At 49.3% G+C, this 15,457-nt stretch overlaps 1 protein-coding gene across 11 annotated transcripts in view; it reads left to right on the forward strand.

Annotated features, from left to right (window-relative positions):
* The window catches only part of AGAP1 (ArfGAP with GTPase domain, ankyrin repeat and PH domain 1), a 556,723-nt gene that overhangs the window by 444,299 nt on the left and 96,967 nt on the right, over positions 1-15,457 (forward strand). The window lies entirely within an intron of this gene.

Here is a 15,457-nt window from a genome sequence, read left to right on the forward strand (position 1 = left end):
CGGAGTTCTCCCTCGGCGCTGACAGCCGGGTGCACAGAAAGCCCACAGTTCAAGGTTGTGCAGCAGAAAAGGCGGACCCTTTGGGCAGCAGGGCGGGGAGCGGACTTGGTCTTGTCCTCAACTCATGTTGGTCTGCACAGTTCAGGGGACAGTTGCTTTCTGCCAGGGGACAACCTTGTATTGTGTACGCGACATGTTGCTTTGAAACATGTCGCAAGGGCTAGTCTTGCCCCTTCAACTAAATGGAAATCCCAAGAAGGCAGGAGACGTCTCTCCTGCTGGCCCGTGTCCCCAGATGCCCAGCACCATGCATGCCTCAGGTGTGTGCCTGGCGGATGCTCTCCTCCAGCAGGTACAAGAAAAAGAAGAGTTACAGTGGAAGTACCCACTGATTTGGGATGAGGATGGTTTTATGTGACATAAACCCATGTTTTCCAAAACTCTGTATTCTCAAATGTGAATCCAACAAGATGCTCTTAAAAAAAAACAAACAAAAGCCAAAAAAAAAAAAAAAAGCTTGCCAAGCATTATTGAGTCTAGCTCCTTCTTGGAATTTTAGAGACACAGTAGCAGCTTGAAGGCTCAGAACCCCTCCGCTGAAAAAGAGAAAAGCCTCCTTTAACTTATTTCACTTTGGAAGGAAGGTGATGACGGCCCTCAAGGCAGCGCCTCTAGTGCCTTCCCAGGGCCCCAACCAGACGCCACGCCGCCGCGCCGCTAATTCCTCCGGCCCCGTGCAGGACTTAAAGCGCCCTTTATGGATCGTCTGAAGTTAGAGAACCCACTTTGCATGTGGGTCCCTCTTCGTAGCTGTGTAGTTTCCATTCTCTCATCTCAGCCTGCATCATCTTAGAGAATGCCTCTCTTTGAAATCCATTGCATTTAGCGCTTTTTTTTTTTTTTTCCATGTCTGTGTTTATGATTCCTGAAATTCCTGGTCACCTGTAGAAGTGTTCCCTGGCCTCCTCATGCTGGAGTGTAGCCGAGGAGGAGAAAGTAACTTGGTGCAGCTCAAATTCATCTCAGTTCATGTAATGCAATCATATAGTACTGGACCTGTGTCCACCTGGAATGTGCTGACCGAGAGACCACCATTTGAGGAGAGGCTTGTTCCTTTCTGTTTTGAACGTGGGGAGGTAAAGCTGCATCCTCATCACCACAGCTGCTCCTTATGATTTTCTCTCCGCCAGGCTGTCTGCTAATTGGCCTCGGTGCATCCTCTTAGTTAGTCCTGATCGTGCCCCCCCACCCAATGGCACAGGCAGGAGGCAGCAGCAGAGGGCTGAAAACACTAGGTTGTTCTGGTGTCCACGTTACGTCAGTTTCTTGGCAGAAGAGCGTGTCGATTTGATGTTCGCCAAAATCAGAATAGGACACGGCATCTAATGCCGTAGAAATAAATGTGTTATTCCGAGTGCTCCATATAAATAAAACCTTTAATGCCCTTAAAGCCACACCACCCCCGCCCTCCCCGAGAAATAAAATTTTAATAAAATACTTAAAAGAATAAGCATCCTCTGTTCATGCGGGAAGAGACCAGACCGTATGCAGGGCAGCGCTTTCCTCTCAGGTGACGAACAACCTTGATGGGGCACTTTGATGCCACAGATCAGACTTCGCCATCAAGAAAATCTATAAGCCATCCAGAAATCATCCAGAGCCAATCGGAAGTCATTTATGCTTTGATCCTAGTGACAATTCCATTTCTCCCTGTTAGGACCGTGTGCTCTCAGCTGTGCCTTATCTTTCTTTCTTGTTGTGCCTCTCCTCTGTCTCTTCCCTTCCTCACCAAAAAAAAAAAAAATCCATCGTGCAAATTGATTCAGAGATCAGCCTTGATAAACCACCAGTGTTTAGTGCTCACACTCGCAGCGCGGGGTGCATTAGCTATTCCTGATGACCTGGACGCACGGGCTGGAGCTGCCTCTTCTGGCTGGAGGTGTGTGGAGATTAACTGGGGGCTTCCCAGCCGTTTGTCACACAAATGGCGGTGCCAGTAAACTGAACAACGATCAATCATTTTTCTCGAGATTGAAACCTTTTATCAGTTGTGTCAGTTTCATTATTCAGTAAATGATCAGCGGCAGCCACGGTCATGGACTCCTCCGCACTTAAACACTGGGAGCTGTGCCCGCTGAGCAGGCGCTCGGCATCTGCGCAGGGGACGAAGACACTCTGATGCCCACCCCATCCCTCGGGGATGGCTGCCAGGCTCACCAGTCACGGCAGCTTGACAAGAGCCAAGTGTCTGATGTACGACGCTTTACTAGTTGTGGTGGTGGTTTTAAATTTTATCGACGTAGAGTCGACTTGGAGTGTTGGGTTCGTTTCAGGTGCATGGCCAAGTGATTCAGTTATTCATGTCCATATATCCGTTCCTTTTCAGATTCTTTTCCCATATGGGTTATTACAGAATATCAAATGGATTTCAAAAGAACTTATTGACAAAACAGAAACGGACTCAAAAGATTTTGAAGTGAAACGCATTGTCTTCTTTTTTTTTAATTTATGACTGCACACACGCGGCATGTGAAAGTTCCCGGGCCAGAGATTGAATCCTAGCCACAGCTGTGACCTACACCACATCCGAGGCAACACCAGATCCTTAGCCCACCACGCCGGGCCGGGGATCGAACCTGCACCTCCGCAATGACCTAAGCAGCTGCGGTCGGGTTCTTAACCCGCTGCTCCACAGAGGGAACTCACTGTCTTTTAGTTTTCTAGAGTTGTGCTTTGACACAGTTTCTGATGCTGTTGTGGTCCTCGCCATGGGGGTGGGCATTTTTCGTCTACCTTCCTCCCAGCCTTTTATGTAAAGTATTTTTACCCTGGAGCTCCTGTCGTGGCTCAGCGGTTAAGGAACCCGACTGGCATCCATGAGGATGCAGGCTCGATGCCTGGCCTTGCTCAGTGGGTTAAGGGTCCAGCATTACTGCAAGCTATGGCATAGGTCACAGATAAAACTTGGATCCAGTGTTGCCGTGGCGGTGGCATAGGCCAGCAGCTGCAGCTCCAATTCAGCCCTTGGCCCGAGAACCTGCCCTATGCCGCAGGTGCAGCCATAAAAAGAAAAAAGGGGGGGGGGAACCATTGATCTTTTCCAGTTTGTTTTTACATTTTCACCCAAGTTGAGTTTATCAGAAAATATAGTTCTACCTCTAGAGTTAAAAGGAGGAGGGAAACATCACTGAGTGTATATATCACTGAGCACCTGTTTGATGATTCTCCCAGAGCACTGTTTGGCCAGGAGTGGAGAAATGGGAGGGGGGCTGTACATTCATACATGCATGATGCCTTTAAAGGGAGACTTGTGAAATCTTATTATCCCAGAAATCATTCTGAACTGTATTTCTACAACTTTCAGAAGCATCTCCATACTCTCAGGTATGTATTTTTCCCTCTTGGTCTTCCTTTTTTTGTGGGGGCTGTGGCCGTATCCACAGCATCTACGTCCAGGTACTGCACGCAGGTTCCCGTGAGGTTAGTGGTTTATTATGTTGACCCTGTTAAAATGTCAGGTTTATTGTTTAAGCAGCCATAATTTTGAGACCCTCTAAGCTGCTCCAGCTTCTCTGGTGCAGTCTCCAGGATAAGTAATAAAAACCTGTCTTCTTGCGATCTGAAAAATTCCAAGTCCTGTCAGCTGGGAGGTTCTGGTCTACCCTTATTAATGAATTGCCTTCTCTTGGAATTCCTCTCCCCAGCCCTCGTGTGTGTGTGTGTGTGTGTGTGTGTGTGTGTGTGTGTGTGTGTGAGAGAGAGAGAGAGAGAGAGAGAGAGCGCCACTGTATGTTTCATAAACTGCTTCAAATTCCAGTTTTATGACAAAGGAGTCCCCGGTGGCCTAGCAGTTAAGGATTCGGCATTGTCCCTGCTATGGCTTGGGTCTGATCCCTGGCCCAGGAACTTGTGCATGCCTGGGGCACAGCCAAAAAAAAGTATGAAAAAAGAGATATGAAAAGAATATATTCACACATAGTGTCGCACACACACCTGCCAACGAGGAGGCCCTCGGCTGTTTTGTAGAGTTTTTTAGTAAGAAAGCCTTTCATCTGTTTCTCTTCAGTGGAAGTTCTTGGCCTTTGGGGGGTGGAACCCGTTGCATCTGCTGCCCCTCTGGATGGGGCGTTTAAACATGAAAAAGGAGGGACATGGAGATGGATGATGTCATAGCGGCACAGCCAATGGCTGGACTTCATCAAGTCATTGAACTTCAACCAGAGTTATGCAACAGTAGTTCGTCACGCACTCCACGCCACGTCTGTCTCTTGCCTTGAGTTCCATAGGTCCTCCAATTGCATCTTCTTTTTTAATGACGGGGCTTCCTGAGACTGAAATCTGTGTGTGTGTGAGCAGGAGAGGCTGGATGGCTGGACTTGAAGCACCACCTCGAGACACCTGCCCTCCTTCCAGCTCTGCTTTTACTTTGCCAACCGGGAAAAAAGAAAAGTGGGGGGAGGGGGAGCGGAGGGTCCACAGAGCTGACGCCGAGGTGCCCTCGCTCGTGTCCTTCATGCTGTTTGAGATGTCCTTTCCGCGGATCCGTGTACTTGGCGTGCTCTTGGCTTCACAGGCTTTCTGCCCCTCTTGCTGTGTGGCCCCCTTCACTCCTCATGGCAGCCCTGGGAGGGAGGAGGGGGACCTGGGGACCAGGGCACAGAGCCCTGAGTCACCCCACAGCCACCGTGTGCTGCTGCCAGGTGGGGCGGCATGAGTCCCGAGCTCCAGCTTCTCCACCCCCGCCACACACCCCTTCCTCACCTGTTCTTCATCACACCTCACACCTGCCCCTTCTGGGAGGAAGGCAGTGTAGACACCCACCAGCTTTATCAAATTCACCCATGAACGCACTGAAACCGGACACACCAGATCCGCGGCCGGACTTCCTCCCTGATGGGAGCAGCTCCTTGCTGTCCTGATGCTTTTTTTCGTAGCAGTCGGCATGTCCTACACATTGTATAAAACACCACTGTCTCCGCCAAAGAATTAGAGAAGAAGTAAATCATCTTTTTTAAAAACCCAAATAATAGACACAGGGTACAGGCTCGCACGTTCCACGTCCATTCAGGGCCGTGGTGGCTGAGAATCTTCAGGCTGTGAACCAGCGCTTCTGTGGGCGAAGTCAGTTTAGCGTTTCCTTTCTTGCAGTTTAGGAAGAAACTGAAAAAAGAGATATGAAATGGACGTTGTATATATGAAATGGACGTTGGTGAGAACAGCACCTCATGTTTTGTGTCCTGGTAAAATATCATCTATTGCGGGCAGTATTTATTTTCTGGATGTGCCGGTGAGTACAGACTGGTTTTTCATATGTAGCTGTACTCTTGTTTATCCCTCTTTAAGGAAAGATGCTGGTTTTGTCTCCTGACGGCAGCACCTGAAAGTCTTAAGGCCCTTCCTGAGGTCAGACCTTTCCAGCATAGATAAGGCACCACAGGTGCGTCTCAGGGAATTCGAGAGGCCAGCCTAGTGTGACTCTTCTCTTCAGCGGTATTAAACTCCGTCACGTTTATTAAAAAGATAATTTTATATGCTGATTAGAAGCCAAGTTCTAAATTCAACATGAACACAAACATTTTTTTTCTCAGTGGATCAAAGCTCATTTTCTAATTATTAAATGCTAGTTCTGGAAGTTAGATGGACACATGTTCAAACATGGCACATTTTGGTTATATATGCAGTGTAATCCATAAATGGGAAAAAAATGTGAAGGTCACCAATTCTGAATGAAATACATGGAGACAGCATAGTAGAACCGTCCTTGGGAGGTTTTTACTTCTAAAGAATATTACAGAGTTCCCGTCGTGGCGCAGCGGAAATGAATCTGACTAGGAGCCATGAGGTTGCGGGTTCGATCCCTGGCCTCACTCAGGGGGTTAAGGACCTGGCTTTGCTGTGAGCTGTGGTGTAGGTCGCAAACACGGCTCGGATCCTTCATTGCTATGGCTGTGTTGTAGACTGGCAGCTGCAGCTCCAATTGGACCCCTAGCCTGGGAACCTCCATATGCCATGAGTGCAGCCCTAAAAAGCAAAAAATTAATTAATTAATTAAAGAATATTACTTAACAAACATACTCTGAAGCCCACCTTCATAATCATAAATTAAATAGCACAGCTTTTAGCACAACTGCCCATTGGGGGCGGTGTTCACGTTGTTGGGAATTTCAGTAACAGGTGTGACATGTACTGTTGATGCCGCGCTAAGATTTCAGATTGTCTTGAGTCTGACATTGAGTGAAGAGAACAAGTGCTATGTGGTGACAAGATAGTTTCTCTGTGTCTGTGTTTCCAGCTACAAAATAGCTCCCTCATTTGGGGATATTAGTCTTGGCACTTTATCCTAAGGAAACAAAGCAATTGGAAGAAAAAACATGTTCCCGCCCAAAAACGCCTATTATAGTATTTTTAATCGACTTCATCTTCTAGGAAAATGTGAAGACTTACGGAAAAATGGAGGCAGTGGTACAGCTAACTCTCACGTGCCCACCCCCCACACACATGCACAATTTTTCCTGTTGTTTACATCTTTTCTTAGGGTGCTGTATCTCTTATAATTAATAAACCAATATGATACAGCGTTATTAACTGAACGTTACATTACATTGTTATTAACTTACTGCATCCAGATTCTCTTAGTTTTGCCTCATGTCCTCTCTCTGTCCCAGGACCCCGTCCTGGGTGCCACATGACATATGCTGCATAGCCCTCATGCCTCCTTAGGCTGCTCTTGGCCGGGACATGTTCTCAGACGTCCCTTGACTCTGGTGACCTTGGCGGTTCTGAGGAGCACTGGTCAGCCGTGCTGTAGGTTGCCTCCCGTTGGAATTCGTCCAGGGCTGTTGGTTTGGGGGAGGAGGACTGCAGAGGTAAAGCTCCCCTGTGATCACATCAGATCCGGGCTACGCACTCTCTGCAGGATGCATGACTGTCTGTGTTGACCTTGACCTTGTGTTTGTCAAGGTCCTGCACGCTGGCTTACTCCCTCCCCTCCCACCTCCACCCCGTCCTCTCTGGGGGAGGTCTCTCCGCACAGCCCTCACTAAGGAGGCAGAGTCCCGTCCCCTTCCTTCAGGTGGGATACCTCCGTAAATGATGAGAAACTCTTTCTGCGTGGAAGCTTGACCTCTTCGCCCATTTATTAATGTATTCAATCATTTGTTTCTGTCAGTATGGACTCTGGGATATTTATGTTATACCTGAGGTTATAATCCAGTCATCCTTTGTTTTTCTTCATGGTTCGATTGCTCTAGCCTCAGCCACGGGGAGCTCTTGAGTTGGCTCTGTGCTCTTTCGTCTATACCCATCAAGGTGGCTTTTCTTCGCTGGTTTTAGCACTTCTTCACTTGCTAGAAGGGCAAGATGCTTCTGGCCCATCTTGTCGTTTTCCTGTCTCAGTCCTAGAAGCAGCCATGTCTCCAAAGGAGCCCTGGTTCTTTTTATTGGAGATGGCATTGGAAACCAAGATCTGGGGTCCAGGGGTGCTTGTTGCCATGGGGTTGTCACGTCTTCCGGGTCCTCTCAGCAGACATGGCAAAGAAATACGTGCATGTACGCTAGCATGGAAATACACATATCTTTAACTATTTCTGTATGTAATTATCTGTGTCTCCACTAAGTCAAACAGGTTATAGCATTTTTAATAGCATACGTTGGAAATAACTAAATATTTTGACAGTAAGGATGGCTACAGCTCTGATATTATGTTAACTCCACCACACAACTGTTAAAAGGGACGATTTTGAAAATTCTAGTACCTGTAACCCCTAATGTGCAAAAGTAGTACAGGACTCTAGCGGAGCGATACCTGTAAGTGTGACGACTGTGTACATGGGTGGATAAGATCTAGAAAAGGAAAATGCAAGGGATGGTTAGATTGGCCGTGGTTTATTCTTCATATTAAACAACTATGAAATTAATTTTGCTTCTGCCATAACATCAAAGTCATCTTCTAATGCATTCTTACTTGAAGAGAAATACTTGAATAAAGTTGACGTATTTAAATTATTTTTTTTTTCCCACTGTACAGCAAGGGGGTCAGGTTACCCTTAGATGTATACATTGCAATTACAGTTTTTTCCCCCACCCTTTCTTCTGTTGCAACATGAGTATCTAGACATAGTTCTCAATGCTATTCAGCAGGATCTCCTTGTAAATCTATTCTAGGTTGTGTCTGATAAGCCCAAGCTCCCGATCCCTCCCACTCCCTCCCCCTCCCATCAGGCAGCCACAAGAAATGAAAGAGATGAGACATACGTTACTTTGTCGGCTCAGCACTGCATCACTTTTCCAGGCTTCTCCTAGAATAATCAGGACCTTGTTTAATCATTCACAATAACCAAGGAGCGTGCGAGAGGAAGTTGTGGCGTTAAGAGTCAAAGCGGGAGTTCCCGTCATGGCGCAGTGGTTAACGAATCCGACTAGGAACCATGAGGTTGCAGGTTCGATCCCTGCCCTTGCTCAGTGGGTTGAGGATCCAGCATTGCTGTGAGCTGTGGTGTAGGTTGCAGACGCGGCTCGGATCCCGCGTTGCTGTGGCTCTGGCGTAGGCCGGTGGCTACGGCTCTGATTCGACCCCTAGCCTGGGAACCTCCATATGCCGCAGGGGTGGCCCAAGAAATAGCAAAAAGACAAAAAAAAAAAAAAGTCAAAGCGGTTTTATGGGGAGGAAATCTGTTAGTGTTTAAAGGAACATATTTCCATAATCGCAAGAAGAATCAAAAGTGTAGAGTTCTTCTTTGGTTTTCTCACTCTGATCTTTGTACTTGATTTTGACTCAGTAAGTACCAAAGATCTTATGGCTTCCAGGATTTCTCCAGCCACAGATCAGAATGCTGCTGAGAATTTCCGGGGAGGTCCTTCTTAAATGCAAAACATTAAAAATGTTTTCTAGAAGATGTTTTCCCCGGTGTTCTCAGATTCAGATGGCCACCGGGGGAACGTGATGGGCTGAATAACCCCGGAGTGTAGCATTCCCCTCGGGGCCGTTGTAGGCAGTCAACTACAAAGATGGCAGATCAAATGCAGCCTCTGCCATTGTTGAGGCTGGTGGTCCAGTGATCACAGCCCCTCAATTACAGCCCTTCCAGGGAGCACGAGCAGCAGTCATTAAATCATTATGCCTTTGATTAGTTGCTTTAACTGGTCATTGCCTTTGAAATATGATAGCACAATTTGAAGTTTTATTAAAAAAACTATTCTATTCTGGAATTGCTGAGAAAGATGTTGTGTTTTAAAAAAAGATACCCAAGAAAGGCCCTGCAATATATTCCATCGGAGGAGACAGAGAAGAAACAGAAGAAGAAAGGAAAGAGGAGAGAAGAAAGGACAAATGTTTCCCATTATCACTCATTTCTGTCTCGGAAAGCCTAAGGTGGTCCTGGTGCTGCGGCCAGCCCTGTGCCTGCGGATTCTCAGAGCATCCGGCCCTGGGTGGGGGTGGGGGGGCGGGCTGCCAGGTGGGGCAAGGTCAGGAGACTGCCCCCCGCCAGACCCTGCCCTGCTTGTCCGTGTGAGCAGAGCTGAGCAGATCTCACCAAAGGTGACCTTCCCACAGGTCATCCAGCTTGAAAAGCCGGTTTGAACCTCACTTTTTTCCCTGCAGTGAGAATTCAGTTGGCTTTTTGTTTCTATTTTGACCGCCAGGTGTCCGGTCCTCTACTACGAATCGCTTACGAAACAGTCGACCCTGTTTGCTGAGTAACTAGTCCTCAGGAAAGCAGAGTTTCGCATGATGCTGGGGACCCAGGTCACGAGTGGGTTCTGTTCTCATACGTCATCACACCCCACAAGAGAGGGGTGCGCAGAGGCCAGGGAGCCCCCATGTCCGAATCCTAGCCGGCCACCCCTCCAAAACCTCCCCTTCTCAAAATAAACAGCTCCTTCCTGAAGACACGGAAAGAAGTTTCCGTCATTTACCGATGCGTTTCTAATCTCCATCTGAAAATGTGCCGAACCTCAAAAGCAGGTAGATTTGACTTCAACTCACTTTCTTATTTCCGCCGCTATTAAAAGCTCTCCTCTTGATGTCAGGCTGAGACACCCAGTTAATTTGGGGTACGCTTGAACCCTTGCTCTGCAACTCAGTCTTTTTCTAGGCCAGAAGGAACACCGACACATCACCTAATTGGAACTTCTGGTTTTATGGCGTTTCCTGGAGTTTGGGCTTTGTTTTTATTTTCGACGTTTTCTGGGGTCAATGGGGTTTTCCACGTGCATCTTCATCCGCCCACTATGTGGAAGTCCTGGGCAGTTTTCAGATCGTAAGAGCTTTAGAGGAAGCTCATATTTGCTGTTAGGAAAGCCACGATGAGTAATTGGAAAAGGCGTTGAACCTTCGTAATTAAGGGTCGGTGATGTATGCCAGGGGCCTGTGTCCTTGGATGTTCTGCCTTATGTTCGGAGGCTTCAGATCACGAGAGGGACACGGGTCTTGCTGGAAACGGGGAAGGACGAAGTTATTTTGCTTCCTGCGCGTTCGTCCTATTTTGCTTGGCCTTGGGTTTTGTTTAATCCTCTCAAAGGCCCTTTTAAGGGACGTTTCAACATGACTCCTGCTCTGTGTGGTAGCCTCTAGGAAGCGACCATGATGTCAAGCCCCTTCACAGTGAAAGTAGAGAGTTCACGTGGTGTAAGAATCTTCTGGGTTGCATCTTATGGGAGAGGAAAAAAAAAAAAAAAAAAACCCACTGCCTTTTCATAAAAGAACAGAACATTTACCCAGTCTTGTGGAGCGCATGAATGTTCAGATGGCCGGCACAAAAGAAATCTCCAATCTCTAACCTCACAATGAAATTACACCAACAAAAGATCACCGGACCCCGGGCGCACTAAACTGGAAGGGACACAAAACCGCAGCGGCATCCGATCCCGCCTGCAGAGGTTCCTGGGGGACCGGCTTTATCCAGCATCCCAGGGCCACGGCCGGCCTGAAATGCTCCGAGAAGCAGAGGCAACCTCCTACCCCTCCCCTTGCACCCGTGGCATGTATACGGACGGCCTCTCTCAAAAATTAAATACATTCACGGCCGAAGCCGCCAGGGAACCGTGCTGTCCGCGAGGTTGTCGTCCGGCTTCTCCAAGAGGGGTGCACGTTTGCACTCCCTGCAATGAATGGAGAGGGTTGTTTGTTTCGTGCTGAGACGAGACAGCCTTAGCCACGAGCGGCCCGCCCTCCCCGACCCAGCCCCGGCCTCCGCATAGTAAGAAGATCCTATTAGTTCTCATAATTGATTCCGAGGGCTGCAGCGGGCCTCATTCCGCCAGGCCTGTTGGGTGCACGCCGGGGGTGCAACTCACGCACACTCGCTCGCGCATCCAACATGGCTGGCACGGCCCGGCCCCGCAGCTCCTGCTGCATCGTTTTTTCATCAGCTCTCGGAGGCATATTTATCTAATCAACAAAGAGCGCTGTCAGAAGGAGACCAGAGGGGACATTAATACACGTCTGTGGTCTCCTGGTCCAATGATGGAGGAAGAGCTTCGGAGGAGCTCGTTTGAGCATGCCAGCAGACTGCGGAGGGTTTTTATTCCACTTGCAAGGAGCGCGTCGAAGGATTCTCATCGCGGAGGTCTGTGTGATTAGTTCTCAGGCGTTTGCACATTGCGGTTTCAAAGGCGCACACGCGCACGCACACACACACACACATATTTGTTTAGAGGAAGGCAGCAATGGATTTTCCTTTAAAATAAAATCCTAAGTCCCTTGTGACCCTGGACTCCTACGAAAAGCCGTAGCTTGCAAAAATGAAGAGGTGTGTCATAATTGGGAGTCGTTAACTCTAAATGATTCCAGCTACGCTGACTTAGTAGAAAGCCATAATTTGCACGTTTTCCCTTTCTCTCTGTTTCCTTTGAAAAGAGGGCCACTGTCTGTTAGTAATTACAGGAGGAGTTGGGTGCATCGTGCCATACCTCCGGACACAAAAATCGTCCTTCCTCTCAGACACCTTAAAGAGATGTTCTGTGAATTCACGTTCACTCCAGGCTTTTCTTCTTTAGCTGTACGGCTCAGGATGGGCAGCCTTTGGGACCCGGGTGAGCTGGGTCATGGCCACCCCACCTGCCAGTCTGGTAGCACCTACCCCAGAAAGTCAGTCAGTCAGGAAAGTGGACGGAGTTCCCATTGTGGCTCAGGGAAAATGAATCTGACTCGTATCCATGAGGATGCAGGTTCGGTCCCTGGCCTCGCTCCAGTGGGTTCAGGATCCAGCGTTGCCGTGAGCTGTGGTGTAGGTTGCAGACGCGGCTCGAATCTGGTGTGGCTGTGGTGTAGGCTGGTGGCTACAGCTCTGATTTGACCCCCAGCCTGGGAACCTCTATATGCCGCAGGGGCAGCCCTAAAAAGACAAAAAAAAAAAAGAAAGTGGACGTCGGCAGGGCTGTGCTCAGGCTGGACAGGGCCAGGCGACATCCCCAGGACACGTGCTCCTGCACTTGTCAATGTTAGCACCAGCGTCACCTCTCTTTTCCTCTCTTTCCATCCAAAGGCTGCCTCACGGGTCAGGCGACTCACTGTACCCCCATATTCCTACTAAGGGAGGGGACGAGGCTGCTCTTACTACAAGGCGGCAAACTCTTCCTTTCCTTAGAATTTGGGGCCTGGGTCTCTGTACTGTCTCACCTTGCCTTCTTCAAAGGTCTGATCCTTAGAGAAGACCTTCCAGCCGGCATACTGATGCGTCCCACCTCCTCTCGGTGAACGCATTCTCGGCCCTCAGCTGCGTGGTGGTGTTCACACACCACCAGTCTGGTGTTTAACCTGCGCCACGGTTCGCGTTTCGCCCCCCTTGTGGGAAGAATGCCGCACTGCTCTGCGACGGGCTGCCTTTCCCCGGGGCCCTCGCCCTCGGGTGTTTCTGCCACCCCAGACGTGGGGGCAGGGGCGTCAGAAAGTCCCTTTTAATTTGCAGGCTGAAGTGAGAAGCGGATCTCACCGTGGTTGGCATTCGGCTGGCAGCTCACTTCCACTAGAGCTGAAAGTGTATGTTGCTAGGTTTGGGGCCCCCCGCGCTGTGCATGTGTGTGTTCTCGAGCGTTGGTGGTGGCGCTGAGACCTGTGCCGTGCCAGGCTCCCTAAAACAGTGGAAGAGCAGGATGGAAAACACTGGTGACATGCCCACCCGGTGCCACCTTTTTGTCCAATAAAGGGAAATTCCTCTGTCAAAACAATAGTTTTCTGAGAGATAACATAAGTGACAATATCAGAGCACGTTGACCTTTGTTTAAAAGGAGAAACGGTGTGCTTAAAACTTTTTTTAAAAAACTGTTTTCATTGCAACAGAGATGACCCAGAAAATTCGGTCGTTTGGGCTCCTCCGCGTGATGGCTGAGTGGTCATCTCCTGCGGAGGCCTGAGCCCGGGGAGGCCACCCGCGTGATGGCCCGGGTGTGGGCTGTTCGGGTGGAGCCAGGCATCCAGCCAGTGGCATCCGTTGGCGTGCCTGCCTCCCTGTGGTCCGACGGCTTCCCTTCCTTCAGAGGTGAATCCAGGCAGCAGCATCGCGCGGAACCCGAGGCTTTATTGATGCTAATGTGATTGTATTTTTCTCCTTGAGAAGGTTCTTAACAAGTGGACGTAGGACAATCAATGCCCCCGGAGACAAATGTGCGTCTCAGGACCTTGGCATCAGCCCGAAAAAGTCCATTTGTTTACGAGGACGAAAAAGGCCTGACATTTTACACATTAAAATTGATTATTTCATCAATAGGTTAATAGAAAACCCGGCTGCGAGTTCACTTCCTGCTTATCTATCCATACGGTGATGGGAGACTGGGGCTTTGAAAAATGCAAAAGGCAGAAAGCAGTTAGGAGAGAGGTTTTCTGCACCCGAGGTGCCTCCCTTCCAGAGGGGCACCCAGCCCAGATTCTGCCTATTTATATGTAAATGCTTTAGAAAGAGGTAAGTGTTTTTCTACCCAGAAGTGCAGCCTCTGTGGCTACCACTTTCTGGAACTAGTGAGATGCGGGCCAAGACACCAGAGCTCCGGCTGCTGAAATAATTAAGCCCACGTTTAATTCCATGAGCGTATCCGTTATACCTGAGGGACCTGGTAAATACCCATTGAACGTTTCCAAAGTAAACACTCAAAAACTGTGACCGGTGTCCTTTGTCTCGAGTGATGTTCGCACTGATGGGGTCTTGAAGCTCCTGTTGCCAGGTGCGGTGTCACCTGGGACAAGAGATAACCTTACAGATACCTTGAGGATGCAGAGAGGAGAGAAGCCTTCACCCACGGTAAATTCAGTTTGTTCCCTTGTACTGGGGAGGGGCCTCGGTCGCCAGCCTAACTGGGTTAAAGATGACGTTTCTTTTATTTTACTGAAATACTATTCATTGACAAGGTTGTGTTAATTTCTGCTGTACAGCAAAGTGACTTAGTGACCCAGTGCTATATATATATATATATATATATTTTTTTTTTTTTGTATTCTTTTCCATTACGGGTTATTACAGGATAGCGAATCTAGTTCCCTGTGCTCTACGGTAGGACTTGGTTGTTTATCCATTCTATATATAATAGTTTACATCTGCTAATCTCAGTCTCCCAAGACATTCCTTATTAAGTGATTTGGGTTTTCAGGCTACAAGGTCATTCTCAGTTGTGTGGTTATAGCGCCACTCTTTCTCGTTTCAAATCGGATGGCAGCCTATGTGGAGCCGGTTTCTAACTCGCATTAACGTCACGTTTGCACCGTGATCACTCAGTACGGTTTCAGAACTCCGCCTGTTCCCCTCACTGTCCCTGTTGCTCCAGTGCATCTGTGCTGTCACGCCAGAGAGACCCAGCCTGCAGCCCAGTGCCTGAGAGGCGCTTCAACGGCCCAGCTCCTCATGAAGACCTGACCCTCGCCCTGGCCCTTCCGGGGGCCCCGCAGAACTTGGCACCCCTCACCCCATCCCCCACCCCCACCCCCGCCGAGCTGGCACCATGCCACTCGAGGCTGAGGTTGAGTCCTGGCTCTAACACACTGCGGGCAAGAACAGCCAGCCCATCCCCAGCCCGGAACTGAGAGGGGTGAGAGAGCTGGTCTCCGGCCAGTGCATGCCTCGTTTTCCCGTCCGTCTGTGAGCCAGTGGGTCCGCCTGGCTTCCCCGTGATGAGCTGCAGACCCACCTGTGGAAACCCACACACCTGCCTCCCCAGGTGGACGCCTCTCACCTACACTAATACAAGCGGTTATCAGTGAACGCCTCGTGCGGGTTTGCCGAGTTTCTCTTCCTGGCTGTGGAAGTCAGGAGCCACGGATGGTTTCAGGAGCGTGGGCAGTGGTGGCCATCCCTGACCTCGCTGTGTGGCAGTCCTGTCCGCCCAGCCTTTGGACCTGTGCCTGAGTCTTCAGCCACGTGGGCGGGAAGACCCGCTCCTCGGGGAGCAACCACCCTGTTTAACTCTTGGCTTTTTATGACTGGTCTCCTCGGAAGGGCTGAGCAGAGGCAGCCTCTTGGCCGCAGGTGTC

The sequence above is a fragment of the Sus scrofa genome, chromosome 15 (genome assembly GCF_000003025.6).
Source record: "Sus scrofa isolate TJ Tabasco breed Duroc chromosome 15, Sscrofa11.1, whole genome shotgun sequence".
NCBI classification, from domain to species: Eukaryota; Metazoa; Chordata; class Mammalia; order Artiodactyla; family Suidae; genus Sus; species Sus scrofa.